The sequence below is a fragment of the Pezoporus wallicus genome, unplaced genomic scaffold, assembly GCF_028554395.1.
Source record: "Pezoporus wallicus isolate ANWC-B61680 ecotype Strahan unplaced genomic scaffold, APGP_CSIRO_Pwel_v1 contig_5418, whole genome shotgun sequence".
In the NCBI taxonomy this organism is placed as follows: Eukaryota; Metazoa; Chordata; class Aves; order Psittaciformes; family Psittacidae; genus Pezoporus; species Pezoporus wallicus.
The window spans coordinates 4,593,247-4,607,943 of NW_026640709.1; the positions used below are offsets into that span (position 1 = coordinate 4,593,247).

Here is a 14,697-nt window from a genome sequence, read left to right on the forward strand (position 1 = left end):
TAAAACTAATTAGAAGGTAGTTAAATTACAATATAAATACAATAAAAGGCAGTAAAAATAGCAAATGGCATTTTGCTCATCAATAATATTCCTATATGCAGTTGATTATTTTCAACAGTTTCTGTATTGATTATTTCCAATTATTAGAGTAACAAGCTTTGCCAGCTGCTGAAATGAAATTTAACCCCACATAGATTAACTAGCACAGACTTTTCCCATATGCCATCAGTTAACCGGAAAATTTATTTCATGCCATCTTTTACTGGTACTAATGTGATTCTAGACATTACATATGAATCTGGACTTTAGAAATCAAAGTCCATCCACCCTTTCTGATAATTATGGAATGATCAAGCCTAAAACTGACAGAGAGACCTAGTGATCTAGTTACAGATTACTACCAACATCTTGGGTAGTGTTTTTACATTTGATAATAAAATGATGATGCTTGTAATACCTATGCAGATTTTCACTTATTACGGGTGATGGTTACATACTCCTGCTTTACAACTATGCACTAACGATAAATGTATCTACATATATATTCATATATTTCTTCTATCTCAAGTAGCTTTAAAATAATTAGGTAACTAGTTTTTGGCATACATATGCTTCTCCTTTGCATGTCCAGTTGTTTTCCTACTTGAGTAGGAAATAAACTTCTGAACTTGGATGAGCCAAAGATAACAATGCTACATTAAAAAAACTAAAAGGAGGAAATAGGGAAGTTAAACTACCTTTCACTAAAAAAGACTGTGTATCTCTTTTCAGTAGTGAAGAATGGAACATGCTGGCTTAATTTTCATCTCCTACTGGATGTCCAGACAGAAGAAGTGACTTCTGCTGTTTTCTTTCCTTCTGTTTGGAAGATGCTTCTCCTGATTTTAGAGTGCAAGTGTATATTAAATTCCCAGTCAACCTATTTCCTTAGTTTTCAGAGAAAGGAAAGAACATGCCAAGAAAGCAAATGGAAGTTATTATACTTACTGGAATAGATGGCTGAGAGGATATTAAGACTACATATTGGGCAAATACAGTTCAGATTGTTTGGATTTCTTTTGCAATTAAAATTGTTAGTGAAAACATACAAAAGCATTGGTTATAGGCAGTTTAATCATATGTAAATATATCTACTTCTATGTATAAAGCTACTTATATTTCAACCTACATATTTATGCCAGATTTTTCATCACTTGTTTATACCTGCTAATGACACAGGCAGCGACTGCTTCCTTGTAATAAAGTAAGTAAATACATTGCAGGAATGTAGAACGGGCACTTAGCATTACACAGTACAAAAGGTCTTAAACATTTTTCTGTGTAAGGGAGCTCTGCATTTAAGAATTGAACATGGTATTGTACTTCTGCAAAAACATTTCCTTCCACGATTTAATAAAGGAATAGCACATAGCAGGACATTTTCCTAATGGCTGTGAACTTAAAAAATCTGATTTAGCAGCCATATGAACTATAATCTGCTATTATTCACAATACCTTCATGAATTCAAAGTAATTTACAGAGCATAGGGGAAAGGATTTTATATTTGTGGAAGACTTAATACTTAAGCCAACTCAGAATTATGACACACACATCCCCTAAAACTATGCAGCAGTATCTGCTTTAATAGAAACAGGACTGATACGCAAAGACCTGTTTGCAGTTTTGGAATAAATGAGTCTGTTCTGTATTTCTATTCCAGGGATACTCAGTGCAGGAACTGAGATTGTCATTGGCTGTACTGGTTAGACTCTAGCCAGACTAAGACAGGTATTCAAGAAACTGATTTATGCTATTCCTGCATATCTTTATATGAAAAATAAAAATCTAAAACCAAACAAACCTCAAAACTTAAAGCTCCGTTTAAATATTTTCTGCACTAGTTTTATGTCAGCTTTTCGAATATACTAACTATAGACCTATGCACCATTATATAATGGAAATATTTATGAAAAGTCGTAAGTACATAGAAATACAGGAGCTTGGCAAGTACTCAAAGGTCTGGCAACGGAAAATAGCGTCCATTGTTTCAGCCAGATTAGGTGCAAAACTTTAACATATCTGTTTAATGCCTTTCAGAATTTACTCATCATTTTCCTTTTTATCTTTATATAAAAATCATTGAATTCAAATTGCTAAAAATATTATTCAGTTTAGTCTAGATACAACTTTTATAAGGAATGTCCTGTCATGATTTTTTTAAGCCTGTGATTTTTATAAATGTTTCGTTAAATTAATCCACTGCATAAAGAAATACCCTCCTGATTCCTAAATCAGAACTGAAGTGTCCTCCTTTTTTCCCATATAGATGCTTCTTGCCACAACACATAACTTCTGTCAGTCCTGCAAAGCTCTAGCATCTTCTGCAATAAATAAAATAGACATTTGACTTGAAAGAAATAAAAAATGAAGAAATCCTCTTCCTCCAAGACCAGTAACTAAATGTGATAAAAGCACTGAAAATACTCCTAAATCAAACTTAGTAATGAAATTTCTTATTGAAGAAAAGATAGAAAAGGTGTTACGAGGGATAATTTTCAACAAGCAACATTGGAAGATCAAGGTGTAGCCACTACATTGTGAAACAGTCTCCAAAACTCATGGTACCATTGAAATACTACCCTTTTAAGATACTATTAAAGACACTTCAAAGGTATCTTTCTTTAAAGAAAGACATTTTCCTAAACACTGAACACTTAATTTTAATTGTTTATTTTTAACTAAGTTATTGTTTCTCAAGCAACAGGTCACAAAATAGAAAAGGATATAATAACAAATGATTTTTTTTTTTTTTACCCACTGAATAAATACAGCTTCCAAATAAAATAGTGAGCTGTACCACAACATCCAGGATTCACACAGCATGCATTAAAGACTTTGGGCCATGCCAGCCTTTGCTTTGCCAGCTTTGAATTTGTCCATACTTTGCTATGAATTAATTACTTGTCTATCATTTTTACATTTGCTCTTTTCAAATAATGTATTTAGAAAATCAAATTTTTGTTTAAATTAAATATGTCAAGAAAGTAAAGGAATAAATGTAGCTGGAATTTCAACTATTTGGATGCCACTGTTGACCCCAGCAGGAGTCATACAGCTGAACTGCAGACAGTAGAGAGTGAAAATAGACTGAGAGTGTGTCCTGGGTTCAGCAGCAGCAGTCATTTTTCTCCTTCTTGGTAGCTGGTGCAGTGCAGTGTTTTGACTTTCGGCCTGGGAACAGAGCTGATAACAAGGATGTTTTGGTTTGGCCAAGGACTTTGTGAGCCTCATGCTCTGCTAGGGAGGAGGGGAAGCCGGGAGGAAGCAGAGGCAGGACACCTGACCCAAGCTAGCCAAAGAGCTATTCCATACCACAGCATGTCATGCCCAGGAAGTAACTGGGAGTTAGCCGGAAGGGCTGGGAGTCTGCAAGGTTGGAGGAGGTATGGGTCAGTGCTTGGTTGGGCTTGGGGGGCGAGTTATCGGTTGGCCGGTGCTGAGGTGTTGTATTCTGTTCCCTTGTTATTTCCTTTATCATTATTATCATTGGTGGTAGCAGTAGTGATTTGTGTTATACCTTAGTTACTAAACTGTTCTTATCTCAACCCGTGGGAGTTGCATTCTTTTTGACTCTCCTCTCCGTCCCGCCGGGAGTAGGGGGAGGGCAAGAAGCAGGGGGAAGTGAGTGAATGAGTTGTCTGGTTTGGTTTAAACCACGACAGAGTGAAATAGTAGAGTGAAATAGAAATATCGGCTTCTCGTTTTGATCGAGGTCTGGATAACAACACTTAAGCATCAAAGCACATTAAAGCATATGGAGGTAGATAGGGAGGAAGAGGAGGTGACAAAAAAACCTCTTACCTCTCTTAGAAAGCTGAGATGAAGTAAGATGAACTAACAAAGTCAGTGGAACTACTGAAGGCAGTTAATAGCAATGAAACTATGATATACATAGAAACATAGTTGTATCCCACCTAATGCCAGCAAACCTGGTACCATGTAGGGCATCCCATTATTGAAAAACCCCAAACTGTGGCAGTGACATCAGCCATGGACTCATTATTAATAGGCACTTTAGCATATGTTGATGATTTCTTTAGTTCTGCTGGAGACACATCTTAGAAAAGAACTAGGTATAGAATATTTGGCAAACTTACATTAACATGTGCATGACAGGCAAACAGAATAAAGGAGATGCAGGTGTGGACATACCATGTTAAAATAATCACCTCATGTCTGGAGTGGGTTTTTTGTTTTGTTTGTTTTTTTTTTTTTTTTTTTTTTTTTTTTTTTTTTTTTTTTTTTGTAGCTACATTTATAACCTTGGACTCAATGGCCCAACTTGCAGAATGACAAGCTTCTTCAATTTAGCAAGATATTTCCTTGACAAAATCACTAGAAATGAAATATAGTTCTGAAATGCTCCTGGCTGTCCTAAATTAAGATTCCTTCAAATCTGAGTGATAAGACTAAAAGAGCAAGAGCATAACTCTTAAAAAAATTACAAGGAATGGATGGGGGTGGAGGAGCTGGAATCATGTCAACAAAGCAGTCTTACTTTTTAAATATGGCACAGAAAGTTTCTAATCTAAGACCTTTAACCTAGAGAGAAAATTTTATGCTATACATTTAAATGAGAAGGGGTAAGAAAATATTTATGTAACTAAAGTTAATAAGACCAGGTCAAGAAATATGTTGGTCATGCAATGAGACAACTTGAAGCAGTTATTAAAAAAGCTAGAATCCACACAGTTCTCAAACAGTTGCTGCACTAGCTTTAAAATCTGCAAGAAACAGGACATTTGGCAAAATGAAGGAATCAGACTGTAAATAAAACATTAAAATGAATATATTCAATCCTATTTTCAAACAAAACAATCACTGCCAGAAAGACAAGTTGATACTTCTCACTAACTGTGCTCAATTCATAAACACTTTAAAAGAATTCAGGAGTTTGTGTCAGTAATTCAGAAAGCACAGTACTGTACTGAAGTGCGCTTTAATCATACTTTGACTTTTTTCTCAATGCGAATAAATAGGTAAGAACCATTGATATAAAAAACCTTACCAACCTAACAGACTACTGAAGCCACAGATAAAAAGACCTACTAACAGTGGACACCGAACTGGTATTTAATTCTAGGAGGTTTGGGTTTCGGTGTGGGTTTTTTTGTTTGTTTGTTTTTTGTGTGTTTTTTTAGAACATTATTTTCTGCTGAGCACTCAGAAAAAAAAAGTCACAAATTCTTCTTTTGTGTCATCAGTTAGTGTCTCAATAGATGTCAAAACTGTAGAACTGGAATACATTTCAACAGCAAGCAGCATGAAATGAACCTTAAGAAATCTTAACTACGTACAGTAGGGTGAAAGGATAGGAACAGGGACTTAGATTTTACTAGTTTTTTTCCACAAGAAATAAAGTACTTCACTTACCCATAAAAAGGGTGTTGGCCAAAATCATAAAGAACATGTTAACACCGCTAGCTTGTAATGGATGCAATCACACTATTACTATCTAAATTTTTGTTTATTTTTCAACAGATTGGTGTCTGCAAATCATGCTGTCTTACACTGCCGTTCCTCTGTAACCTTAACCATTACTCCTACTGTGTAAAGTGAAGCACAAATTTAAGGTGACAAGGCACCAGTTGGCTGATGTGAAGTATGCTACGAAAGCAGAAACCTCTGAAAGCTTCACAGCCATTATGAAATACCTGACCTATATGAAACTGCTACCATGGTTCACAAATTTATTGTCAGGTTCCAGCCTCTAGCTGTTCTCTGATTGTTCTAAATACTTGACAAACTGAAGCCTTTTCACTTTCCGTTGAAATTGCCTCATCTCCCTGTCAGAGCGCCATGGGGGACTCCATTACTTTTCTGACTTCTTTCCCCTACTGACAAGTCATTTAGCTGGCTTCTTGTTGTGAAGGCTGTCCATGTCAAATTAGCCAGGGCCCCTATTGTCCTTATTACCACTAGAAAAGCCATCATGAGTAATGCAACGGGGTCCCTCAGTTGTCATCATTTGTCAGAAAGAAAGGGAGTGTGGTTACATATAGCTGACAGGTAATTTCAGCGTCTACAATTACCCCAATTAGTCTTGTCATAAACAATTCGATAAATGCACACCAACACAAACAGATAAACACACCAAGGTTTCTCACTATTAATGTCATGTAATGGATAAATCAGTGATATAACGCTATGTTTTATTTATTTCTTTAAACTATCCTCAGCTGCAAGCTGGCAGTTGCTACCTGGTCAGCACAAATTGTACTATCTACTTTCATTAGCTCATCACCACAGAAGAATATGAAAGGCTGTGACAAAATTCATTTAGAGAGAGCACGAAAGAGCAGATTGCCTAAAGCAGGTGTTATAACAGAGATAAAACAAAGGTTTTCTTTTGTCAGTTCAGTGCTGCAATAAGCTTTAAAGGAGGCTATTTTGTCTTTAAGAACAAACATAAAATATGAGAAAGACAAGAAGAGAAAGCAGTGAAATACATTCCTTCTGAAATTAAGAACTTGCTTCCCACCATATCCTGGTTCAATCAGCAGGTGGGTCTTCCAACGACATACATATTAGAGCCTCATTTTCAGAGGGGGTCACAATATTAACCAAATTTTTCCACACATTTTTTTTCTGTATTTTTTTTAATACATCTTGCAATGGCATACAGCTCCTCAAAGATCTGATAATTATTCCACATCATCTACAACATAATCCCGGATGTTCATACATAACAATTATTTGAGAATGGATTCAATAATTCCAGCTCACTGGACAGTCTATAGTACTGTGCTAAAGTCTTTTGGGGCATAAAATATTGATAATGTTGACTGCTCTTCTAAAATGTCAGGTAGACCTGTCATAAACACAACACTGAAAAAGGCACCTTTAATAACATCCATATTAAGCATTGAATTACGAATTGCTAAGCTTATCCTTGTGATCCACCTAAATAAACATTGAAATCTTGACATCTCCAGAGTCCACAGCACCCTGGCTGTTTGCTGACCGCAGGCTTAAGTGATGACTGGAAAACCGAACACAGACATGTTGTTGTAGGAAATTGCTTTTGGCAACTATTTGCTGAAACTCAAGATTTTTTTTTTAAACCGACACTAAGAACCCACCAGAAAACAGGACAGGTCTCCCTAATGAGTAATCTATTTTAGCACAGTCTTGTCTAGGCATGACAGTTTACTGAGAGGCTTGAAAAACTCGTAATTACCAGTGTTACAGGGCAATTAATGTATATTACACTGCACTACTCATGGCAGCAACTGTCATTTTCTCAATAAAAATGAGTACTCTTCAGCTAAAGGTGACATTAATTGGGACTTTAATGACTATGCAGAGGAGCTGAAGCCAAATATGAACAAAACAGCGATTCAATGAGCGACTTCAGAAACGAGAAAATTGTACTAAAATGAGATTAATTGCTGTTTAGAAAAAGGAAAGAACCTAAAAAGCTATTAAATTGCAGGGTTTGGGTGCCCGGGTGATGGTTGTGATGTTAATCTTGCATTCTCACAGCAGGCAAATATTCACTAAATTCAGAGCCTTTTGACAGCAGGAAAAATCATGTATGCTTAACTTCAATCCATCAAAAATATATTTCAGCTTTTATCACTGTTCTAAATACTTCTGCAATTTCAAAAATTACTGCTCCATTCCTTGGCTGTCATCATGCAAATGCGAACACTGTCAATATTGCTATGAAAAATTTTCTGGCTTCAAAAGGCCTACTTCGGTGATAAAGGAAGAAAAACGTGAAGATTAGAATTGCAAAACACACACTACTAATATAACAGAAAGCAACAATAAGAATTTAATGTTTAAGTTGTGGAAACTGCTAAAATAGAAAATGATGGGGTATTGTTTTAGTGTGTGTGGGAAAAAAAATAAATCAAAGAATTCCCGCACACTCATAAATTCTTTCAAAGCTTATAACTTTATAGATAATTACTCATTGCAAATAATTAGGACATAATTTTGCAGCTTGACTTCAGGTGATACAATTATTAAAACCACTCTGTATTTTCTAAAAGCCTTTATCCATGCTACTTAATTCTTTAAGGCAATTATATAATTGCTTTTCTCTATAGCCTTTGTAACTGTCATGATGACTGTATACATAAAACATTGCACTTAAACTCTGACATATAAGAGGGATAAACATAGCTCTGATTCACTTTGAAGTTGTATCTCCTGTAACTTTAGATTTTAAAACAGAAAATCAATTTAGCCTTTCAGGTTAAAAACTGCATATGAGAATTCACATTGTTAAGAAGCAAATTCCCTCTTCCCCCCAAACCTGCAACAGCTGTATCCTGAAAAAGACAAAAACAGAGCTCATAGTTTCATGAGATTTCCTATACCGCAATCAATTCTGCTCATTCTGCATCTTTGTAATTAAACTTCTATCTAATGTAAACTTTAAAAATCTTCAGATGCATTAAAATATGCACCCCCAAAAGCTGTCTTCACCAAGCAATATAAGAAAAGATGATGACAATAGGGACAGTGTATCTTCATATTGCCAGGCTTCAAAGACACAGTTAATAACATTTTATCTATTAGCACTTCTGATAGTTACATTCAGACATTCCACTGTATGTAATAACGTTTTAAGTACAAAAATCATGAGAAAACGGTTTCAGTTAGGAACTTAAACCAATCAATTACTGCGTGCTGACTTGGGTCCACAAACTGTCGTAATATTAATTTACCCTACTTTGCATACATACTTTGATGATTAGTTAAGTCTGTTCATTACACGATTACTAAACTATCTGAAAAATGTATGACAATGTTACCACAGTAACCTTTAAGTTACATACATGATTCATGAAATTAATATTACTTCAAATTTAAAGTGTGATGATGCAATTTTATTGCATTAAACATGCAGCCTTTTGCAAAGGACACACAGAATTTTGTCAGTTGTTTCATAAGACAATGTATTTCCAATGAAATAGTTCTTTTAAAACTTTTAAAACAAAGTTTAGAATCTGCCTATGCAACACAAGATGATCAGGTTGAATTTGTAATTTAAAGCTCTGATCATGAATAACACCCAATCCCAGAGTATGCACAAGTTTTCTTGTAAACTTTTCAATTACTAGACTCTTAGACATTTCTGAAGAACAACATTATGTACTTCTGCAGCCAAGCCTGCAAAAAATCTGTCACAGAGGAGGGAAGATTACATTAGGAGCCACTGACACGAGAGGTGAAATCGCAGCCCAATGCAGTTAGTGGCTAGCTACTCATTGTTTCTAACAAAGCAATGATTTCATCTAGAGAATGATACAGAATTTGTCATTTTCCACACTATTTATTGCTGTACCCCAGACATCCTACACAGGGGGCAGCGCAAGTAAAAGTGACATGTGTCTTTGTTGTGGTTTTATTTTGAAAGTGAAGAAGAAATGTATTTGTTTTCCATGTGAAAACTGTTTCTTGTTCCTTCCATATTCAAATAAAACACTGACAGTAGCAATGTTCTTAAAATTTGAATAAATGGGCCTTATATTTGGGACTTTCAGAAACACCACCTCAAAGCATGAACAGAAAGGTAACTACTGAAAAAAAAATCTCAGGTTTTCTTCTGCTGCTGAGATTCATATGCATTAAATAGCCAGATTGCAGTATATACAGATCACAGGAGTCAATTACTGACTATGCTTTCACAACACACACATACTCATACCAAATTTTGTAATAGGATTGATTTAAATTCATGTTGACAATAGAAACAGGAACGCATATATTCACTACCCTAACACCTTCCTTTTCTCCCCCTCTTTCTCCTCTTCTTTTACCAATTTTGTCTTTATTTAATTTTCATTACTTGTACAATATAATTTTATACATTGTAAGTTCATATTTCAGAATGCTGACCTGTAAGCATTTTTGGAGTTTATTTAGGTGTTCCATTTTATTAACAGCATGAACTTTTCAGGATATAATTTATGTCCAGTTGAAGCTTTTCATAAAATCAGAAGACATTTTTTTCCTCTCAAAAAGTGATATATTTGCCCATTGTATGCATTTAGAAAAAGAAATTTAAGAATTGAAGCTCTAAATTGCATTAAGGTTATATACCTATCTAAAAGCTGCAAAATTTCTAAAATCTCCAACAGAAAAATTACAGTGATCAGTCTACATAACAGAGCCAACACGTATTTTAAATTTTTAAAAACATTTTAAGTTTCTTCTTGACCTGAGAAACACATTAGTAGAACTGCTTGGTAAAAGTAGCAATAATAAATATTATCAACTCACAGAGTTGATAATATTTATTAACTGAGATGATAATATCAAGATGTTTGTGTCACAATGAGTTAAAAGATTCTATTAATTCCAAAAAGAACTGAGAAACCATATGAGTACTAGGAAGGACAAAAAAGATATCACGCATCTTTTGCTGAGGTAACAATGAAAACCCTTTACTCTCTCTGAGACTATGCCTGATGTGTTCTTAATAGAGAATTTGATGAGGTCAATGGAATTTGCATTGTCCTGTAACATCACATTTAACTACTGGCCTGTAAAGCATCAGGACTGTGATTGTTAGCTATTTGAAATACTGCAAAATCTCACTCTGTCTTCAGACTTAAGAATTAAACATTATCGTGATTTAGATCAACCACACTTGAATAAAAATCAAAATCCCTAGAACCCTCTCAAATGACAGCATTAGTGTTTCACTATCAATGCAAATAATACAATCTTCTAATACTACCATTATGGGGGCTGGGAAAAGAACAAAATCAGTACTTGTAATGTAGGATGGTAAACACAAAGACTTGTTACCTGCACACCATATCTCTCAAAGGAAGAATATGATTACCTTCAAATTCTGGCTATGGACTGTATGGTTTTGGTAGAACATTTTTCTTGCTACTCTTGAACTTTCTATGCCCAGCATAACCTCCAGACTCATAAATTTATTAACCAACAGGTTGCAGTTCAGTATCTAGTAGTTTGGATATGCAGGTAAGAGTTGCTCCAAATTAACAAACAACTAGAACATTAAACCATCCCCTTAAGAAAGGTACACAGTTCAATTATTTTTTGTGAACTGCTACTTGACTGGGCTTTTCACGCATCTGAACCACCACATTTCTGTGATTTCAATTAAGAAATCCAGTATCCATACCTGGGTTCCACAGGTACAAATGGAGGCCCACTGCTTCTGAAAGGCTTCAGTCAGAAAGTGGGGCTGTCACTGCTAGATATTTGAGATCTGAGGGTTTTGTTTTAGACTTGCATGTCTTATAGAAGACTTTCAGAACTCTTCTGCAGCTTTCCATGGGAGTACCCAAGGGCTTTGAGCTTAGCCTCTCTACATCTTATTTAGAAACTCCAAGTGCAACCTCAGCGAGTACCTCTACCTTACTGATTCAGTGCATTGCAACAGGTCTTGCTAAATGCAGATCTGTCTTGCATTTATGGTAGAATCTTGCAGTATGAACCTGAGAACATCACAATTGTGCTTGAAAAGGTGTTACTCTGCTTAAGCATTCCCTTTAGAGATGTGGGTGTCAGATCCTCTAGCAGCTAAATTATTATGAGCATGTGGTGTGCATTCAGCAACTGAAAGTGGTGGAAACTTCAATGCTGGTAAAGGCACAACAAGGAAATATGGACCTAGAATCATAATGGATCTCTCAAAGTTACACTTTGGGGTCCTTCCCCTTTCATGATGCATAACTCAGTAACATATGGGGATGACAGGCAAGATCCACTTTCCGCCAGGTATGTCTCACAGATATTCAAATTAATGACAATCCCTGTACCCAACAATTTATTCTATGTATCTCATAACTAGATAATTGCCAACACCTCTAAACAGAGCTTTTCACTCATTATCCTTCTCACCCTTCTTTCTTAATCATTATGGTCAACACGATCATTTCATCTATTAAGAACACCTATTGCCCTCACATGAGTCTCCATTTGGAGTCCTCTCTGGAGCTCCTCCTATCCCCCATGTTCAAATACAGCTAATTCATTCTTCAGGGTATCTTTATCTCCTACTTTCTCATTTCATCTACACAGATGAGATGCCCTTAAAGGTGCTCATTTCCTCCCTGTATTGCTGTAAAGTACCTTTCTATGAACTGATCAGTGCAGTCTGCACTGCTCGTTTCCATCCAAACCAATTTTGAAAAAAAAATTGTGTGACTATTTAAGTATGTAGTTTCTTTCTTTGTGCTTGGAAAGTGGAAGACCCATTACAGAGGAAGGCCTATATGCTTTTCACGGTTCTATCATCTCTCTCCATTCTCTAGTAAGCTGTCAAATCCAACTCTGAATTGGCAAACCACCTTTATCCTTTATCCCCAATTGCCTCTCAAGGTTAGAAATAATTCTCAAAAAGCATTAACAAAAGCAATCTGTTATTTTCCTCTAAATCTCTCATCTGTCAAAACACATGAAAAATTTAGCAGTCTGCTGATGTACTCAGATCAGTGAATGTTATGCTGACCAATATTATCTTATTGCCTCTTTGCACTGCACTGTAAACATGTTGACTCTTGTATTATACTTGAACATTAAACTCTGTAGGAAAAGTATCTCTTGTTCAGTTCTATAGCAATTTCTAACACATTTTATTAGGACTTCTAGGGGTAGTTTCCATACACATAGCGAACATCAAGATTATAAGAGCAGGGAAATAGTTCATTCCAAAGCCACTTCATACAGTAACAGAACATCTCTGAACATGAAATATAAAAGCAATGTTGAGATTTAACTCTTAATTCATATCGCTTACAGGAAAGAATTTATTTTTAAAAAGCATATTCACATAACAAAGATGACTATATCATCAAATTAAAGAACAATGAAAGAATGAAGAACAATAACAACTGTTCTAAATTTTTTCCTTCATTCTGGATAGCGACTAATCAACTTCAAAACCAGCAATAAAACCATAACAAAACAAAAATCCCAAAATACAATATCACGATACCTTTACAATGCATTTTTAATTCAAAGCAATTAGAGATTTGACAAGTCCTTCACATCTTGTAAGTATTTATGTCTCCTCTTGTGTAAGAGCTACTCTTTTTGTTATCATAAATAGGTACAAAACTATGTTTAAATACTTCTCATTTTCTGTAACCTTTGATAATCAATAACACAATCACAGTGTTTAATTGTGTAGTATGTAAAACTAAATTAGAAGTTCTGTATTTCAAAAATCATTGTTAAACAATAGTAGGAAAAACATTTTTTAAAATCATGTTATAAAGGCTTTTTTTCTTTTCATAATTATTTCTATTTCTTTTTCTGCAGACTTGCTCTTTAAGAAACTGGATTACCTAGAACTAAGAATAATATCTGAAGGCAGAGTTTCTTTACCTCAAGAAAAGCATCAAAAATGCAGTTGAATTACCCCATCCATTAACCATAGGAAAAAAGAAAAGGTGCGAGACATAAAAACCATGAATATGTGAGGAAATATGTCAGGAGATACACATGGATAACATATTTGTACCTCTATTTAACTCTACTTGTTGAAAAATACAAACATTTATATTGAATGTCTGAAATTTAATCTTTGTATGATGCAAGTTTGCCCTAGTTAAAAAGACAGGGTATATGATGATGTGCAAAAGGCAGCAGGATTGCTGCCTGCATTTTTTCCCATGAAAATAGCAGATAGGACATCAATTTACCTTATAAAATGATTCATTAGTTGGGATGAAGTTCAGTTAAATTCTATGAAAACTTAGATAATGAATACTGGGCCATACTAAACTCCAGCAGATAGAGATTTCCCTAGAATCACAATATAAAAGAGGGAAATCAGTAAATTTGACTCCTATTCTATTTTCTTATCAAACTTCTTTATTAATACTGACAAGTTCTTCTTCTTTTTATTTTTTTTTTATTTTTTTTTTTACTAACTTTAGGACATGGAACAGAAATTGGGACCTTTAGCTCCCACTAAAGTTTTCTTTCAATTTTTCAGTTTGTCAGCAGATTTCATAGTCTTCTGGGATAAAGCAATTATGTGGCACTAATATTCAGGAATTATACATTGATACGTTAAAACAAATGCTATTTCCTTATTAAAAGCTGAACATTCAACTTGGCATTCACATGCAATGGAAAATGTCAGCAATTCAATACTAGTTTTAAATTATACAGCATATTATATTTTTTTCATTCTGATACAAACAACATATAATGAGATTTACATAGTAAAGTTTTGGTAACTATGGTTTGAAAGAAATATAGTATGCATACAAGAAATATGAGAAGTATTTATATATTGTCTACTATCCCAAGATATATTTATGGAATTTGCTTTTCTGAAAAGCTCTTTTAAGAAAATATAGAACAGCATTTCTAGAAAAGAGTAGCTTGAAATGGTATAAACATTTCAAAAAAATAAGAATCTTTGTAATCCTCATGTGTGTGTTTCATATAGAAACATTTACAGACATTATTAAGACATATGTGCAGTAGCTGTTTTATGTTCTGCTGATCTATTTCCAGGTTTCTAATCAGCATCAAATTAATTTATGCTCACATTTCCTGAATCACAGGCACTTCTGAGTCACTAAAATTCTTTGTAAAAAAACAGAAAAAGTCAATTTAACTATTTTGATAGTTTAAAATATGGTCAAATTTTGCATTTTTTTTAAAGGCAAGGATAATCGATGTACTGTGCTAAGAGTAACTCT

At 34.6% G+C, this 14,697-nt stretch overlaps 1 protein-coding gene and 1 long non-coding RNA gene across 6 annotated transcripts in view; one reads left to right on the plus strand and one right to left on the minus strand.

The window, feature by feature from the left end:
• CDIN1 (CDAN1 interacting nuclease 1) overlaps positions 1-14,697 on the minus strand; it is a 129,006-nt gene that overhangs the window by 26,675 nt on the left and 87,634 nt on the right. The window lies entirely within an intron of this gene.
• LOC130605061 (uncharacterized) overlaps positions 1-14,697 on the plus strand; it is a 68,175-nt gene that overhangs the window by 2,348 nt on the left and 51,130 nt on the right. The window contains exon 3 of the long non-coding RNA XR_008973604.1: positions 13,301-13,431. This is a non-coding gene — a long non-coding RNA (uncharacterized LOC130605061). The remainder of the gene's footprint in view (positions 1-13,300; positions 13,432-14,697) is intronic.